The sequence below is a fragment of the Trematomus bernacchii genome, unplaced genomic scaffold (genome assembly GCF_902827165.1).
Source record: "Trematomus bernacchii unplaced genomic scaffold, fTreBer1.1, whole genome shotgun sequence".
In the NCBI taxonomy this organism is placed as follows: Eukaryota; Metazoa; Chordata; class Actinopteri; order Perciformes; family Nototheniidae; genus Trematomus; species Trematomus bernacchii.
The window spans coordinates 12964337-12980783 of record NW_022987648.1 but is presented as its reverse complement, the minus strand read 5'-3'; positions in this window follow the sequence as shown (position 1 = coordinate 12980783).

The following is a 16447-nucleotide window of genomic DNA, read 5'->3' as shown; positions in this document are numbered from 1 at the left end:
ATGTTTACATTTTGGATATTGTGGCAATAAATTACATGGTTAACAGCGGCACAGTGGTTTAATAAACACATTTGGTGCTCCTTTCCTCATAAAAATCAAGGTGGATTAATGGCTTCGAGGCATTTATTTTAAGCATATACTGTATATAATGGATCATTTAGTCTTACTTTAAAACTTCTCAATCCATTATCTGCCAAGCCATCAACCAGTTTATTTAACTCACATTAACTAGTGAAAGAGTGAGCAATGATGTCATTTGACGACACTGTAGCTCATAAACTAACAATGTTAAATCAATTAATCTTAAAGGTTTCCTATAATGCTATTTTTAGGTCTCAAAAATATAAAAAACATGTCTATGATGTGTTTTGCTCAAAATACCAAACAGATCACCCATTCTTAATATTATTCTTAACCTCATACCCCTCTATTTCAGCCCTGTTAGAGAAATGCTGATTTTGGTTCCTCAGGTTTAAAAAAAAAATAAAAAAAAAGAGAGGCTGGGAGCTAATGCCTGCTCAGAAGAGAGATTCTCAGCTTAATGCTGCCGTGATGAAACGCCATATCATTTTCAAAACCACATCAAGGATTATTTCTGAAACAGTATGGAGCTCAAAAGCTTTTTGTCTTGCAGGTTGACCACAAGGTGAATTCCTTTCTTTATTTCCTGCTTTTTTACACATGTACTCTCTCCAGTACAGGTTAGCTCTGAGTGTTAGCGATAAAGATGGGTGAGTCTGATTCATCCGGATCATTAACCCGGATCCTAGTAATGAACTGGTCGTGACGAGTCTCCCCTCTCGATTAACCCAAGTCCTTTGAATCCTACACCTGGTGACGTACAAATTAAAACTATAAATTGCGTCACTCGCTACTCTCCTTATAACATGTAAAATCACATTACAACGTACCCCAGTCCATCTGCCTAGCCTTTAGCAAGTAGGATAGCTGCCAGAACTTATCCTTTGGCTCAGGGGAGTGGACGCGGATCAGTGAAACTTCCTGCAGACTCGTGCGGACTCAGAGCCGTAACCGTAGCAGATCCAGAGATCCAGAGATCCAGAGATCCAGGCAGACTCATCATGCACGAGTCAACAGCAGACTCAGATTCGCAAATCCTGACTCACTGAATCAAGGGAACTTCCTTCACTTCCTGCAGACTCGTGGGGACTTAGAGCCGTAACCGTATAGCAGATCCAGAGATCCAGACTCGTCATGCACGAGCATAGCCGCGGGAACTGGGAAGTCATTTTACTTAGGGGGTGCGGACAAAAGTGGGGAGAGATTTCAACAACAGTAACCTGAAGTTTTTCAAATGCACACCATTCACAGCCCCGCCTCCAGCACCCCTACTTCCCGCGGCTATTGTGCACGAGTCAACAGCAAACTCAGAGATTCGCAAACCTTGACTCACTGTGCAAAACATAGCAGACTCGTGCGGACTCAGAGCCGTAACCGTATAGCAGCAGATCCAGAGATCCAGCAGACTCAGATTCGCCAAATCGCAAAATAACCCTTTGTGATCAACATTTTTTATTAAAGCGAATTACACTGTGTAGCGGAGGTTAATGTAACGTTAGTTTAATATGCTCGTGAAATGCAACAACTTTTCGGTTTCACCGATAGGATTTCGACGCTCTTGGTGATGCTGACTCATATGACTCAAATGACTCGTATGATCCGGATCTCTTCAATGACTGACTCAGAAGACTCCGAGTCCGTAAAAGGATCCGGATTTGCCCTCTCTAGTTAGCGATGCTTGCTAATGTAAACAAAGAACATTACTTCCAAAACGTTGCGCATTGTTTCTGATAGCAACGTTTCTGATAGGGCCGTGGGTCCACATTTCTGATATTAAGTCATATCGGATGTAAATCTGGATCAGCTCCGTTGTACACCTGTTTTTATAGATTTGGGTACGCAGGAAAAGAGATCTTTTTTTTTCCCGACACATATTTATGTATAAAAGACATCAAAAAGTGCATTTTGCATGAAAGGACACCTTTAAATAATAATATCTATAATTTTCATTTCCTTCAAAAATGTCATTAGTATTGGAAGAATACTAGGTTTCAAGAATGATTTAACGTTCTTGAAACCTTAACCCTTCTCCTTTTAAAATCACGTATCTAATTTGAATCTTTATCTTTAACTTAATTCATTTTTAGAGGAATTATTCTCAAATAGATATGATCTTCTGCAACGCAACCTCCAACAACCCAGATTGCAACTCAAAGGACTTGATGAATGGCTGTGCGATTAATAATATTTTCTATATTACACTATATATGTACACTGTAACTGGAATGACCTTGCTGACAAGCTTGAAGCTCATTAAAATATAGGCTATGCAACTAAAACACATACTAAACCAAGCAGGTGCTGACCGTGGCACGGTATTCACAGTAGATACATTCCTATCCACTTTTCCTGAAAGAACAGGTGAACCAAGGTTGTGCTGTAACTAGATCATCAGCACCAGACTGTGCGAAGTGTTGTCGAATGGCACATTTTGTTAGTCATTCCTCCACCATGAGTTCATGACTGCTCATCAGAGATAAGTGTGAGCCAATGGAACTGCGTTTCCAAAGAAGCCAGTAAGCACGCCTAATCCTATTTTAAAGAGCTCAACCAGCGGCGGGTGGGTTGGCTCATATCCACTCCAGCCAGAACCAAAGCGTGAAGATGGTGGTGCTCCACCAGACCCTGCAGACCTGGACCAGAGAGACGAAGAGTAGCTGAACGGCAATCTGCAGATGGTCTCACCGGCTACTCGGCGGGTGTCACGGTGGAGCTTCACTGGAGGCATCAACAGTCAAGTTGTAAATACAACATGTGTGGCCAACACTAGAGGCAAGCATGGGATCATGCAAAGGCACAGATGGGGTGGGAAAAAATGATACACTGCTATTTCAGGCAGAAGGAGGAAAGAAAGGACACACAGTCTGTGCCAATTAGACTGAAGACAGCAGGGGTAGCTGGTGAGGAAGTTTGATGCTGTTTATGTTTACCCTCCATCATTACAGTCACCATCCTAATCCTATTTACTTAAATTAAAGAAAAAACATCACTACTTTCTAAATGAATATCAAGTCAATATTCCATACAATGTAAAAGTAGAGAAAAATCAAAAATCAAATAAATCATTTTATTATCTACTAATTGTTTTGTTTATACATACAGTAACAAAGCTTTGCCACCGTTTCTTTTCAGTGTCATTTCCCAATAATGCATAAGATACAATCATTTCTGATGCAACGTGTGTCCTCTCATAGTATCACTTCACAAAATAAGAAAGGAAAACCTGACAAAAGCTCCAGCAAACAAGCACCAGATCTAATAGTAAAGTAAGAGAAACATTTAATTGACAATACCATACAGAGGAGATGAATGTGATGACATTAAATTGGCTTACAGTAGGAAATATGAATTGGCATTTTTGGGGGTTTTCTTATGAATGGGATTTTAATAAAATAATGCAGTTTGTCCTCTAAGGCATTGGATGTGAGGACTTTGGTGATCCTCTGAAAAATAAAATGTGTCAAATACTTTTCTACCTAAGCACAGCTATACCTAAAAGGATCCCTGTTATGCACATTTTCAGATCTTGTAATTGTATTGTGTGCCTCTACTGTGACATGTTTACATGCTTTAATGTTCAGAAAGTGCCTAACTTTTTGCAGCACCCCTCTTCAGCCTTTGTTGGTTGGATGACCAGCTCTGTTATGATTGGTCAAGCGCTAAGAGATGTCCCACCCCTTAGCCACGTAATCATGAACAATGTGTTGGAGTGCCAGCCCATAGTAGCATTAGTGTTACGTAATGATGTCACTATGTTACAGAAGTAAATAAAGGAATCTAAGGGAGGTTTTTCAGGGGAGGGGGGGGGGGCTGTGAGAAACTCTATTTGGGATATAGCCTTTGCAGACCATTTAAATGCAGAACAAAACATTACAGGAAAAGGAATACCCGAAAAGCATAGGGCTGTGTTGATTAGTATCTACCAACATTAAATAAATGTATTAGTGAAAGCATTAACTCTAACATTGCTATACCAATTTCTAACCAAATGAAATCGTAATAAGTAGAAAGCATATTGCTGTACGAGTAGGCATGACTGCACAGTAGTAAGCCGAAGTTGAAAGCATGTACTGGTTTTTCTAAGAACCAAACTATTATCTTGTATATCTCAGTTCCCTAAATCACAATGTCTTATAGTGAATGATTGATTTTTCCTGCTCTGCAAATGCCTGCCTAAATGTCCCCGCTCAAGAGCATCACAGAGATAGCGCAGCAAATGACTGCAAATTTGGAGATAAGAGCTCTCTGATAGGTTAAGTTGATAACTGCTGGTATACTGTATACATATAAACACTCCAAGCCCAGAGCTATAAGCAGTTCTGCTATATGTTCTACTTTAAATTAGAAATATCTAAGGGTAAACAACACCCCATGATATTAAGAAAACAGGAAATAAGTTTAAGGCACAAATATTACAGACCTTGTCAGCAACTGAAATGCTACCTCAATGAAAGCTGCTAGAAGAACGGGAAATGTCACTTTCTGCAAAACACTGTCTCATAACACAATGCAAGGACTGCATTTGCATGTTTCAAGGGGTGACAATGTCATTTGCATAAATGTAATGAGTCTGGACACCTGCGGGAACAAGCTGACATTGTTCAAAGGCCTTTTTTTCCCCTTATTACTCACAATATTGGCCTTGGCTTGCAGACAAAGCACGGTTACACAGATAATCAGGAGGTTTGACATCTCTGTCACAGAAAGGTTGTTTTCTTTGGAATGGAAATGCGTGCAGGAGGTGGAATTTCATACCCTGCTAAATGGATGACATAGATGGTTAGGATGGTACAGGTATCAGGACTTGTTTCTCTGGGAGGAGCTGGCAATCACCAGTCACCAAGGCTGGTGTGTAACTGCTAGCAACGGAGGGCCCCTCAGCCTCTGGTATTTTGATGAAAGCAGTTCAACTGTCAGCTACAAAATGGGCAAACTAATTACCAGTGTAACCTGATTTCCTGGTTCACCGTCTCCACAGCGGTGGCTTTCCCCAAGCACTGGGTTTGATTGTTAAACTGAGAAAAGGTACATGTTATGGGTAGACACACCAGAGACTGTATAAATAAATGAGATTGAGTATACGGAAATGAAATAAATATGCTCTTATTGGCAATGGCTCTGTGAATTCAAATGAGGGAAAGAGGGTCTCTGTGGCAATGACAACAAGGATTCTCTCTGTCAGTCAGGCTTCTCATGTGGATCTATGGCACCGTGCCACACTGTAAAACAGACTTTCTGTCTTCATGTCGGGCAGATACGACATGTATGTCTATAGCAGCACTTAAAGTTTGTATTTGGCTAAATTACAGCTATACTTTGTCCAGGTCATTTACATTTTCAGCAGATCCTGTTTTTGTAGCTACACTCAGAAGCATATTGTTCTCCCTCCTGAGTCCTTTATTAAATACTGATGAAACAATGGTGACACATAAGCTCTCCTTTGTCAGGCCTGAGCTAAGTTAATTAATTAGCAATCCATGCCGCAGTGCCAGGAGGTTGTTGATTGTATCGTTCTAAGCCGTCATCCTGTGTAAATTGACTGAGATTGAGATCTAACAAGGCTTTGACCTGGATTCCTTTCTAACAACCTGATGTGTGAAACATTGATGAAGGGATTTAGCTAGAGGAGGCTAGAGGACATGTTATCTTTAGCCATGCCATCACCTCCATTAGCTCAGAGGAGCGAATGCAGAAGTGGTGAGAAATTCTCGCATGTGTTTTCATAATTATAGAGTATTGGTGAGCAACCTTGAAAAGAAAGTCCTCATTCACTTTACTGGTGTGTTGCCAGAACATGAAAAGATCCCATCACACTGATTTAAGCACAATTAAAACGTGGTAATGATTTTTGCGTTACAGTCCTAACTTTGTCTTCAACTACGTCTTTCAGTTTGAGTTTCTTCCCATGGTGATTACCTCCTCCGCAATGCAATGCCTTTTAGCTCCATAAATTGTCATTCAACTGTAGTGTGCGAGCATAATATTCAGGGGGTGTCTTGTGACCTGCTCATTCTTTTAATGAAAACACAAGCACGGAAATGCATAGCAATAGGTTCCCTACCCTCAGCAGTAAAAAGTCACATTGGTGGTCACACAAAAGTGGTTTGTGAATGCATTGCCACCTCCATGGGCCATCTACCGCTGTAAGGCACAGTGACTGTCGAGTGAGCAGCCCCATGGGCCCCAGAGGGAGGTTAGAAGTCTGTTCACTCTCAATCCACATTCTCTTGTACAGAATAACAAGCACAGCAGCTCCCTTCACATGCCAATGCACAGTCATTTGAAGCACTGTATTCAAAACATCATACTACAATGAAACACTGCATCTGAATACAGTTTGTGATCGTTATCACATTGCTGCTATACCCATACAGACCTGAATCTGTGAACTGTCTATGCAGTCTGTGAACAAGACTGCACATTTAAAAATGTTCCAATCCATGATCTATCGTTGCATTACAATGCAGTTAGTGGCGGTCTGATTTAGGTGGTGTCATTGTTCCCTCATACATCTAAAGTGTACATATGTTTACTGGAAAAGAGACAAAACGTTATGTTCACCTCATAAAATAATAATGCTCAATGCAATAAAATTCAAATAAAGTAGACTTACATCCAAGCCTGTATCGTCTGCTATAAACGCAAATGTCAACCTCCACCAATGTCGACAAAGGTAAGTGTCTGCACGTCACCACCTAAAGCTTATTCTAAACAAGACATAACTGCTGTTGGTTACAGGTAATGACTCTCCCATTCATGACCTTTCAATTAACATCGACACCCCAATTCCTTTTCGGCTGGTCTACCGTCAAGTGCCATCCGACCTCTGACGCTTATGTCTGGTGCAGCAGCTCAAATTGTTTTCAACCCAAGTTCTCCCACACTGCAACGCTCATTGGTTCCATTCCCTGGCTGTCAGTGGCTGCCCGAAACCACTAGAAGACACTGGTCCTTGCTACATCCTGGACATGGTCAAAAATACTCTCCAGCACGTGCACCTCGCTCTGCATCAGCCAATCGGCTTGCTACTCCCTCACTGCTAGTTGGACCCAGGTACCCCTCAACTAAAACAGTTTTCAAACCTGGCTCCAAAATGGTGGACCAACCTCCCAATTGAAATCAGGACAGCACAAAGTCTATAACGTTTTTGAAAGCATATATCGGAAAGTCTGAAGTTAATCAAGTATTCCCCTCATTCACAACAAGGGGTTCACCTTAGACCCCATTTACACGGGAACGTTTGCGTTTACGCACCGAATTCGTTTTCAAAAAAGTCTTCCGTTTACACGCATTCGGCTCATTTAACGTGTCCGCTCACACGAGACCACTGGAAACGCTGTAGTACATATGCCGGGCCTGTAAGTGGCGCTGTACTTCCGCACGAGACTGCTCGAAAGCGCTGGAGACGCTGTAGTACATATGCCGGGCCTGTAAGTGGTGCTGTACTTCCGCACAAGACTGCTCGAAAGCGCTGGAGACGCTGTAGTACATATGCCGGGCCTGTAAGTGGCGCTGTACTTTCGCCACAAAATACACCTAAAGCAGCGAAGAAGACCCCCGAGCATGGTTGCCATGGTTGCCCTTCTGTTGTAGTTCATGTAATTATCCACTTGTTGCTGATGGTTGTGGTAGAGGAGCTGTAGATTTTGCACTAACATCTGATCTGTAGCATGGTCGAGCTGTAGATTTTGCACTAACATCTGTAGCATGGTCAGGAGCAGTAGCAGTAGCTACTGACAGTAGCTACTGACCATGCTACAGCAGTGAGCAGCAGAGGTGGGGAGAGGTGGGGCTATGGCTCATCGTTATCAGGAAAATGATCGTATAGGGCGTACACACGGAGCCGTTTGCCCCCCCAGAGCGTTCCGGTTGCAGATCTATCCACCTTGGGACCCGTTATTGTTTGCGGGGTCCGTTTCCGCGTTTCCGTTACGGCCTCGTGTGGCCGAACGGGCTAAACGAAAGAGAAAAGTTGCGGATACAACCGTTTGCGTTATCGTGTAAACACCGCCTTAGGCTGCAGCCACACAAGGACGATAACGGTCGTATCTGCTACAGTTCTCTATCCAATAGACGGTTCGGCCACACGAGGCCGACATGGAAACGCAGAAAACGATAACGATAACGGGTCCCAAGGTGGGTAGATCTGTGGACGAAATGCTCTGGGGGGCCAAACGGCTCTGTGATTACGCCCTAATAACGATCATTTCCTACTAACGATGACGCAATAGCCCCAGTGTTTCGAGCCAGGTCCCGGTATCTCGCAGGACAGTGCACCCAGCAGGAGCTTCCAGCTAAATTTGCTCGATATGGACATAAACGTGAGTGAAGTCTAATCGGACAGGAGGAGACACGCAGCTCTGCATGATAACCTGCAGCTCCGCCCGCTGTGATGGAGCGATGAGCGGAACAAAACACACACTTCAAGTTAGATCATCACCCTTAGCTATTTTAATTACCTCTCAAACTACCTAAACTAGTTATAAATATGTTTATATTTACTGTCGGGTCACTCATTACTGGATCAGCCAGCTGCATGAGACCACGGATACTGACGGGCTGTCAGGAGAGGGGGAGGAAAAGAGAGGCTCCGTCCTCCGTGTATTATTCTTATATTATTATATAGAGTCGTTATTCATTTATTTTAAAGCTCAATAAATAACAAAGAAGACCTTTGACCGGCACTTTTCTAATTTTGTCCGGAAGATTTAAACTTCATGTTGACCGGCGAAACCCCACCTCTGCTGCTAAATCCAGCGCGGAGAATAAACAGAAGGGCAACCATGCATGCGAGAGAAGTCTTCTTCGCTGCTTTTGGTGTATTTTGTGGCAGAAGTACAGCGCCACTTACAGGCACGACATATGTACTACAGTGTCTCCAGCGGTTCGAGCTGTCTCGTGTGGACGGACACGTTTCTGGTGCCTATTGCGTGTGGACGGAAGACTTTTTTGATAATGATTTCGGTGCGTTTCCGTTATCGTCCTTGTGTGGCTGCAGCCTTAGAGATGAAATACTGCTGTTGTTATTTAATGGGCTTGCCTACTTCACTGAATTAGCTCATTCGGTATTATTTTAGTCAGTGATTAGTCCCTCATAGGCTTTGGTTTTTCTAGCACAGCCTGGGAATTCCCTGTGCTTCCTACTGAGCGACATCAAACTGAACTGGGCCTGATTAAACAGCATGCCTGAAACTTCACAGAAAAACTTGAACCATTTAACCTTCGAGGAAGATCCACTGGTTATTAATTCTCCTCCCTTTTGCACCATTGTAATTGTTCACACTGGGGGGGAAGTTAATTGTACCACAAGCCACAAAGCCAAGACCTTGTTCTATTCAAAGTACGACCATGCTTTAGGGAAAACAATTACGTATAATTGCCACTTCAAGGCATATGTATACTGTAGTATATTCTTCTTACAGTATCATGTATGTTTTTCATCTATACCGTTAGCTTAGTGAAATTTCATCTCGTCAAAACATTGTTAAACTTAAAACAAGGCATAGTAGGTTTAGAGAGTTTCAATAAACAAGAAGGATATGAACATGTTTACTCGTGAAAAGAAAATCTGTGTATACATTTTAGGACTTTTTGGGCAGCTGGCAGCCATTCCATTTTATGAGAGCTGGGGACAAACTAAGCACACAAACCGAGCCATGGCTTCCTGACATTCTTCTTTACAATTGCCAACCTTTATGGTTAAGACAGCCAGTACATAACATCTGAGTTTTACAGAGCTACTTATGACAATATAAAAAAATATCCTGCAAAGTCAAGAGGTCACTGGACTTCAAGCAACCAATGGATTCAGTTCTGAAGGGTAATAACTGTGTGGGGCTAATTCTGAAGTTGCATAGCACCACGTTGAAACAAAGTTGTGCTAGAGCTTATAAGAAGCACACCTAGACGTTTTGTAATAAAGTGGAGCTGGTATTTCTGGATTTGAATCGCATTACATTGTTGACCTTTTGCCAGTGTTTTCTAACTATACTAAAGTGTCAGCGTTGCAGGGAAGAATTAATCAGGTAAATAAGGATATTGACTGGATAGAGAAACTTTGACGGATCAAACTCAGGTGTCTTCAAAGCCACAACTTACCATGTGTGTAGAGGAGATCACCTGAAAATGTCATGACACCTACATTTAAAGGTTTAATATAAAAAAAATTAAAAATTCTGACAGTTGTGACGCCTTTTCCTCAAAATCACGGGGGTGATCAATTGCATACTACACATATTCCAAAGCTGGTCATAGCATCAAAGCGCTTGTCGGATCATTGAAGAGTATGTCCGCTTTAGCCTTGATACATATTTGCACACCAAATATGAGGTAGTTCTTATAAAAGGCATACTCAGCCTTTAGTCAAGGTTTAGTAATGTCTTACATTAGTAATATAAAAATAAACGTGTGCAAGGAATATGCTTATATTCCAGTAAAATACATACAACATGAAAGAAATTAAATAAAAAAAAAAAAATCAAAGCACTAATGCAACTAATTTTAAATTATAACAATCATTATTAAAGTAGTAAATCATTATTCATAGGTAACACATTTGCTCTTGCTCTTACATTTAATAGTTCAGTGACTCCTATGAGTAGTTTGCTTTTTCTCCAGGAAAAATATTGAGGTTGCAATCTAACCTAAAATACTAAAAAACCTGCAATACTTAAAGGACTCATTTAAAAAGGGTATTGCATTTTCATGTACCAACTCCACCTATAGATCTCAACCCTCCAGTGCATATCCCCATATATTCTTGGCTTTTAATTGGAAACTAAACTTCCTGATGGATAAGGTTCCTTTATTTCAAACCCCTGTGCTGCAGCTTTTGCCGTATTAGCAACAGGTGAGTGAGAATGAGCCCCAGATCACACAGGCACTGTTTGCATGTGGATGAGTGGCAGGTTACTGAAGTGTGAGGCAGATGAAGGTCCTCCAGCTGGATGCTGTCACATGTGAGAGGACTGTTAGCATAGTGTGAATTCAAACACTAACAACGTGTAAATAAACAGCACATTGTGGAGGAGGATATTGCACTTTCATTTATTTGAATTAAATGATTATGCTTAACATTTTTTACAGCATGTTGCTGTTCTGCAATAAAGAACATACTAATTATAAGTTATGTTGAAATACATTTGTATGATAAACAGATATATGTTTTTAAAAAAGTGTTAACGTAAGAGCTGTTATTTTTGTATTTATCGTGTTAATCGATTAAAAACAAAATGCGGGAATATGTAATTTACAGAAGCATACTGTAGTGTTGATTGCGAACATCTCGCTGGACTTAAAGCGTGGAGTTAACTCCATGCTGAAGTATGATTAGCAGATTAATTACAAATAAGTATAATTAAAATATCCCATGTGGCAATACATTACCTAGAAACCATCATCCATGCATTCATCACTTCTAAACCGGACAACTGTAACAGCATCCTTTATGGCTAATCATCCTACATCGTCAATAAACTTAAATTCATCCAGAACTCTGCTACCCGCCTCCTGACCCACACCCTCTCCAGAGACAACATAACCCCCATCAACCCCATCGTCCAAAACCTGCACTGGCTCCCTGTCCGTCAACAAATGCATTATAAAACTCTCCTCCAAACACACAAAGCACTCAACTACCAGGCCCCCCTCTTACCTCACAGACTTTCTCCCGCTGCCTTTGCTCATCAGAAGTCGACCTCCAGGTACTCAGTGTTAATTCCAACACTGACCAAGCACCAAACTTGCAGAGTTTTCTCCCCCCTCCCAAAGCCCATCAGAGATTGCACAGACCTCCCAAAGTTCAAATCATTGGTAAAAACTCACCTTTTAGCCTGGCTTTTAATGTGTGATTAATGTCCTAGTGTTAAATGTTGTTGTGTAGGCTTGATTTTATTTTGAATTTATTAAAATGTCTTTGTGCACTTGGAAAAGCCCTTGATAAACAAAATGTATTATTAGGATTATTGTTAAAATATGAGACACAAGAGCATACTATTTGGCAGAATTTGACTACATCTCATATAGCTTTCTTGATTTTTGTTCATAATGAAATCAGGGTGTTGATTACATTGGTTGGCGCTATAAACCCATCAAAGTTTTTTTAAAACCTTATATAACTCCTGAGTTTTTGACATGCTATCTTGCAAACTTGAGAGCAGGCGTTACATAAAGCCGCCATGTACAGCAAGAAGGTGATAATTGGTGTAGATCCATTAAACCTGCTAGGGTGAAGGTGGTGTGAAGAAAAGCGCATGAATACATGCAGCAATCAGCAGACTACAAGACAAAAACTCTCATTATTGCAAAGGACGTTCATTCAGAATAGGAGGCCACCTTCTCATGCCTTTCAATAAAACCTATTTTATTCAGTTTAAAACTGTGAAGCACTGAACTTTCTCTGTTTAAAGCAATTAGCACTTGGAAATTGTAATATAATATATAGTATTATTGACATTTAATGGCATACTCTTCTTATGGATGCAGGTACTGAATACCAGGTACTGAATACTTGGTATATGTTTGATGATACTATTCTGTAGAATGAATGCAAAACTCTCATAACAAATATTTTGTGTGTAAAGGAAATATTTACATTGTGGCTTTTCTACTTTTATTTAAAAATATATATTATAGATATCAATTACAACACTGTAAACCCGTACAACAAATATTATTGTAATGATGAACTGTGTACAACGGCAGAGACATTATCATAAACACTGTAGCCTATTGCTGCAGATATTCCAACGTTTGTCATGATAGAATACTTAAGCATTATGGTGAAGGGGAAGCATCCCAGCAAGCACTGGGGCTACACTTATGGATACAAGTATTTTGTGTTGATGTGAAGTCTTCATGGGTTTGTCCTCTTTGGCTGAACAAGAGCAGAACATGCACATCTCTCTTCAGGGGAGAGTGGTGAGGCCTACAAACCGTTGAAGTCTGAGTGAGGAACGTAGTGTTAGTGTAGCACAAAGGTTAGCATTAGTTCATGTTTGCTGAAAATAGGTTACCATTTTCATAAATCTAAGAAAAGCCCTTTATGTTCAGTACAAAAGGCTCAAAACTGTCAAAAACTATTTCAGAGATATAGAATTGCATAATGTATCATAGAAATGACACAATGACATACTTCATTTTTGCAATCAGAACAATTAACAATTGTTGAAGTGCAAAATGCTTACGATATTTGTCACCATGACGAAGCTGCATTTACGCTGACAAATTGGCAAAAAACCTGCCTGTGTTTTATAATGCAAATCCCTCTATTGAATAATCATAATCAGAATTATTTTATTAGTCCCACAGTAGCTAAAAAATGGCATGCAATAATAAAAAAAGAAAAGCAGACATTAGTAATTAAATACAAATGTAGACAAATAACCATGGCTAAAAAAGATTTGTAGCAGGAATTAAACTATATTTCCGGACGTTTTTTTATAAGAGCGACTAACGTGTCGTTAAGAGAAAAAAAACATATATAAGTCGCTTCGGTGTATAAGTCGCATTTATCCACTGAAGTCTTTATCCTCTGTGTCGCTGTTAAACACTTCCGCCAACTACGGGGGAAGTGTTTAACAGCGACACAGAGGTGTCAATGAAACAGCATGTCCTGCTCTGGGCTGTCCTCAGACTCACCATCAGAATCAGCTCCGGTTAGACCGGCCTTTCTGAATCCCAACAGGATGGTGTCGGTCGTCACTGAAGCCCATGCTGTGCTGTGTGTGTGTTCTTATTATACATCCATGATGCTGTGTCGATCCACTCCACAACATCCTGGAAAGTTACGTAACATCCTCACGGTTGCCTGACTTTTTTCGTCTTTGGTGGTACAGCTGTTTTCAGTTGTCACGATTGTATACAGTGACATTTATTGGCCGGAGTTTGAACGCAGTCAGACAAAATTCAATATATAAGTCGTTTCGGAGTATAAGTCGCAGGACCAGCCAGACAGGTAAAAAAAACGCAACTTATAGTCCGGAAAATACGGTACAACTAAATGACATAAATAGCATATTAAAGTATTGTGACCTCAACAATATGTTTTGGAACATTTATGAAAAGATGTATTTTACATAAAGTGATAATAGCATAATAGCAAGGTTTATTGCACAATATTTCACTGTCTTTATTGTGTGGGGGTCTACCAGGGGCTGTGGTGGTTATACAGTCTGACCGCTGCAGGAAGGAAGGACCTGAGGTATACAATAAGTAACTTAAACTCCTTAATGGCTTTAGTAAAAATGTATAATTTCTGCATGCAGATTTATATTGTTAATTTTGTCCGTTCTGTCGGGATATCTTACATAAGCATTTTATACTATCCTCCAATATCCAGAGCCAACCAATTTATTTCATAATGCATTACCTCTACAGTAATTGCTTGTCTAGACACATTTGAAGATATGTTTGATAGGCCTTGATATTCTTCAGTTATGCTGACCTCAGGTTCAAAGATGAAACGGACTCTGGCCGGGATAATTTAAACCTCCTGCCCTCGAGAGTCCATCCCAAGATGATTTTCAAATGGTCGAGAGATGCCTCCAGTTAATTAAAAATTAACTTCAGATGATTAATTGACACCCTTAAGAAGAGGATCCTAACAGGCTTCCATTTTTTGTGAGTTAAAGACTGGTATTTTACTTGCGGGAGCCAATAATGATCTCCATCAAAATAATTAGGTTCAAGGCCTATTACATTTTTTTCCCTTTAGCCGTGTTACATCATCCCCGACTGCTTTTCATTGTGATATCGGAATCACTGTAAGGTTGTGCCATGTATGTAATTGAAAAAAGTATCTCCCTTATCTAGACCTACCCTAAACCCCTATATTTTGTTGTTAGAAAAATATCACTCGTCACCGGCTTGGTCTTCAAAATCAGGATACATGTATTTATTATCCTTGCAAGAATGGAAGTAGTCATCACACACAGGGCTGCGTGGGACACATAGTTCCCTGAACAGTGTCCTTGACATGCTTATATACAAGAGAGGGTGTTACAGTCACAAGATGGAGAATACCGGTTCAAAGCAGTATTCAATGTTTAGTTCAGATTAGCTCAGGCCTACGTAAACAATAAACATGACAGTCATATGTCTATCTCCATAGAGGCTGAATCATCATGTTAATCGTTGTCACATGTCTAAAACAGTGTGTCCTGACACTCTGTAATCATACATTATGTTACGTACACAGCTACGTAGGGCCTTTGTTATCATGTGCTACTCTGATATTAGAAGAGTACATTCAGTATTATTTTCCCAACATTTGTACAATGTAAATAACCTTTTGGATATTATCCCTTTTATTAAAGTGATTATCATCACAACTACATTTACAGAAAGGCATCGTATCCCCTTACCTTTATAATACATAATCTAAGGCTGACTTTGGTTATTTACCATCTTTTATAATTTGTTACTATATCACTACAATGTCTTCACTTTTTAATAAACGTATTCCTTGTCCTCTTTCACTCGTGGCTACATCACAACCATATCACACACTGATTATCCTGTCACACCCGGTGGAACCCTAAAATCTCCAGATTTCCTCCCAGCTCAACCAACCCAGTCTCACATCTAAACGTGTAATAACTACGTTGGTCCACAACTTGGGACGTAGTATTTCTACAAAAACGCCTCTGAAATTGTAGGATCCCTACGTTTTTTTTCACCATTCATTTCCAATGGCTGGCGTCTATGTCACGTGATCTTCAACTTTCTCTCCGCAGAAATAAAAAAACATGGCCGACCTTCGTTTTATTCTTGTTAGAAAATGCCTATTTTAAGGTTAGTTTGGCCATTAAAATGCGTTTTGATGTCATTTGATGCGAGAAATATGAGTTGTTATTTCAGATTATGTGTGCAGTGGATGTACATGATCTTTAGTTTGCTAGTTATTACGAAGAATACTTCAGGAAATTGTGTAAATACAACGTTTTCATTGTTACCAAGGTGGTTGCTAGGGACGCTGCTATCAATATTATGTCTGTTATGTTGTGTAACTGTTTAATGGTGTTATCTTTATTGCTACCCCCTTCCCCGTCAATTTATAGTAAACAGTGTCTCGGGCTTTGGCTATAGGGCGGCTCAAAGTATTTTGTCCGGCCGTTGTGAAGACTGGTTTGTTTATTGTCCTTGTTTTTGTTTTAAATAAAGCATATTCAATCGAGACATGCCAAACATGTGACGTCATATGACGCGTCGCATCTGCGCACAGGGAGCAGGGCATGAATGTATAGAGTGGCGAAGTCACGCCCACCTACTTCCGGGTAATGGGACCTTATTTCGGAAAAATTATGCATTGAAGTCAATGGGGAGAGAAAACTTATCTTTCGATCCCGTTTGAATTGTGCCATGAATT